Genomic DNA, 2,466 nt, shown 5'->3' on the forward strand with positions numbered 1-2,466 from the left:
ATACAGGGAGCCACATGGGACAATATAACAGACTATACAGGGAGTCACATGGGACAATATAACAGGTGCACACAACTTTAGCCAAAGCTAATAAAAACATTGTGTCTTTTGGAGACATAATTGCTGGTTGCTAAAATGTTAATTTTAATGATAGTTTGAATTAGGAGGTTAAACATAAGTTAGTGTGGTTTCATTGGAGCATGGGGGAAGGCGCTGGGATTATCTGTGACACTAATAAACATAGACCATAGGCAATGATTTGAAACAGAGGGGGTCTCCCTAGTGACTTATTTATCCCTCAACCAAAACCTCAAACTGCTTAACTAGGAGTTGACTTCTTTGTTGTTTGTGGGAGTTTGCTGTGCTCAGATTGGTGCCACACGTCCTGCATTCCGGCAGTGTAATCGCCTGAACACTATTCCATTGACTCTGAAGTGTCCTGAGGTTGTGAACAGTGCTATATAAATTAAGCCCTGTCTTCCATTTTCTTTAGAAGTAATGGAATACTATCAAGGTGGATAATGCGTAAATAATCATTGAATGCTTTCAGATAAACAAATCCAGCTGTATCATAGCTGAAGAGGCTGGTAAAAAGAGTTATTTGTAGTTTGTAATGATGACAGTGCAGACAGAGTCTATTATCCATGTGAAAACACAACAGCCTGGCAGCCTGTGACAGAACTGAGGGATGGCTGACTTGCCACACTGACTCATCCCTCGTGGAAACAAACAGGAGAAAATAAAGAAAATGCCAAAGGGTTGGAGGTGGGAGATAGAAACTGGGGATGTAACTATGACTCTGTTTTCTCACTGAGACTGAATATTCCATGGAAGGAATTAATCAAACCAGAAAATAGGTATAGCAAATTTAAAAACAAGAAAAAATACCCTCTGTCTGAAAGTTGACACTGTTCCGTTATCTCACAGGCACCATTCTGACACTTACATTCTTAAACAGGAGATTACAAAGAGGAAAGAATGTGCATTAATATAGCACCCTTCATGGCCTCAAGGCACCACAACACACGTTACAGCCAATGAAGCACTTATAAAATGTTTGCCGTTACAATGTAGAAAGTGTGGCCCAATTTGTTCACAGTAAGAATCCAGAAACATCACTGTGATAGTGACAAGATAATCTTCCGATGATATTGGGCAATTGATATTGGCTAAGACACTGGGAGTACACCCCAGTTCATATCCAAAATCTTTCATGTCCTACTGGAAAAATAAGAGAGCTTTTAAAAGTTCTTCCAGTGGATTATTACAAAGCTTCTGCTAAGTGTCTGGACTTGGCCAATGTATCTTTTCAGTGTTTTCAGATTCAAGTGGGTTGACACATTTCTCATCCAGACTGTGCTCAAATTCCAGCAGAACCTTCTGTTGAGTTTTCTATCCAACAGCAACTTTCCCAAATGTCCCAATCAATTCATGCTTGGAATTTCACCACCTGTAAATTCAACAGAACTCATTTCAATCCCAAGAACTGATAGAAGCTCAAAGATGATTTTTACAAAACGTAATTATCATGTAGATTGGCATGCCATCCATTCAGAATGATCAAAGGTCAGTCTTCTCATTCCAATCATCGAGGAATGGAATTCATTACAGCATTAAATTCTGTGCATTGTTTGTTTTGCCTAATTTCAATGATCACGTAATACATATTTTAAAAACTGTAAATAAATGTCTATAATATCAGAACAAAATTGTTCTTAAACCTGTATTCACAGTTGGGATGAGGCTAGTGTGGAACACAGACCAGTTCAGCCAAATGGCCTTTCTCTATCCTTTAGGCTCTGTATAATTCAGCCCTTAATCCTCTCCAAAATTCAATCTGATCCTGAGCTAATTTGATCATCTTTTACACACCCATCTCTTCAGTTATCCTTAAAACTCTTACCCAACAAAAATCTACCCAATCCAGTCTCTTGCAATCTTGATTCAGCTCCAGCACATGCACCTTTTTGTACTGATTGGAATGAGGTCAGTCAGTTGGACCTCATAGCATATGAGTTTCCTGATTGGATTGTTAACCTGGTCCAATCAGGGAGCCCTAGCTGACAGATATAAACAGGAGGGGGGCACGGTGGCACAGTGGTTAGCACTGCTGCCTCACAGCGCCAGAGACCTGGGTTCAATTCCCGCCTCAGGCGACTGACTGTGTGGAGTTTGCATGTTCTCCCCGTGTCTGCGTGGGTTTCCTCCCACAGTCCAAAGATGTGTAGGTCAGGTGAATTGGCCATGCTAAATTGCCCATAGTGTTAGGTAAGGGGTACATGTAGGGGTATGGGTGGGTTGCGCTTCGGCGGGGCGGTGTGGACTTGTTGGATCGAAGGGCCTGCTTCCACACTGTAACTAATCTAATCTAATCTAAAACACTTTGAAGAGAAAAAAAAGAAAGAAGAAAAAAAAAATAAAAATAAACAGGAGGGGTCTCACACCTGCACACACACACCATGGGTG

General features: G+C 40.8%; 2 long non-coding RNA genes across 2 annotated transcripts in view; one reads left to right on the plus strand and one right to left on the minus strand.

Moving 5' to 3' along the window:
* Positions 1-1,333, plus strand: part of LOC122540877 — a 16,403-nt gene extending 15,070 nt beyond the window's left edge. The window contains exon 3 of the long non-coding RNA XR_006309441.1: positions 1,249-1,333. This is a non-coding gene — a long non-coding RNA (uncharacterized LOC122540877). The remainder of the gene's footprint in view (positions 1-1,248) is intronic.
* Positions 1,334-1,367: 34 nt separating this feature from the next.
* LOC122540876 overlaps positions 1,368-2,466 on the minus strand; it is a 46,746-nt gene continuing 45,647 nt past the window's right edge. The window contains exon 4 of the long non-coding RNA XR_006309439.1: positions 1,368-1,450. This is a non-coding gene — a long non-coding RNA (uncharacterized LOC122540876). The remainder of the gene's footprint in view (positions 1,451-2,466) is intronic.

This window comes from Chiloscyllium plagiosum, chromosome 36 (assembly GCF_004010195.1).
Source record: "Chiloscyllium plagiosum isolate BGI_BamShark_2017 chromosome 36, ASM401019v2, whole genome shotgun sequence".
Lineage (NCBI taxonomy): Eukaryota > Metazoa > Chordata > Chondrichthyes > Orectolobiformes > Hemiscylliidae > Chiloscyllium > Chiloscyllium plagiosum.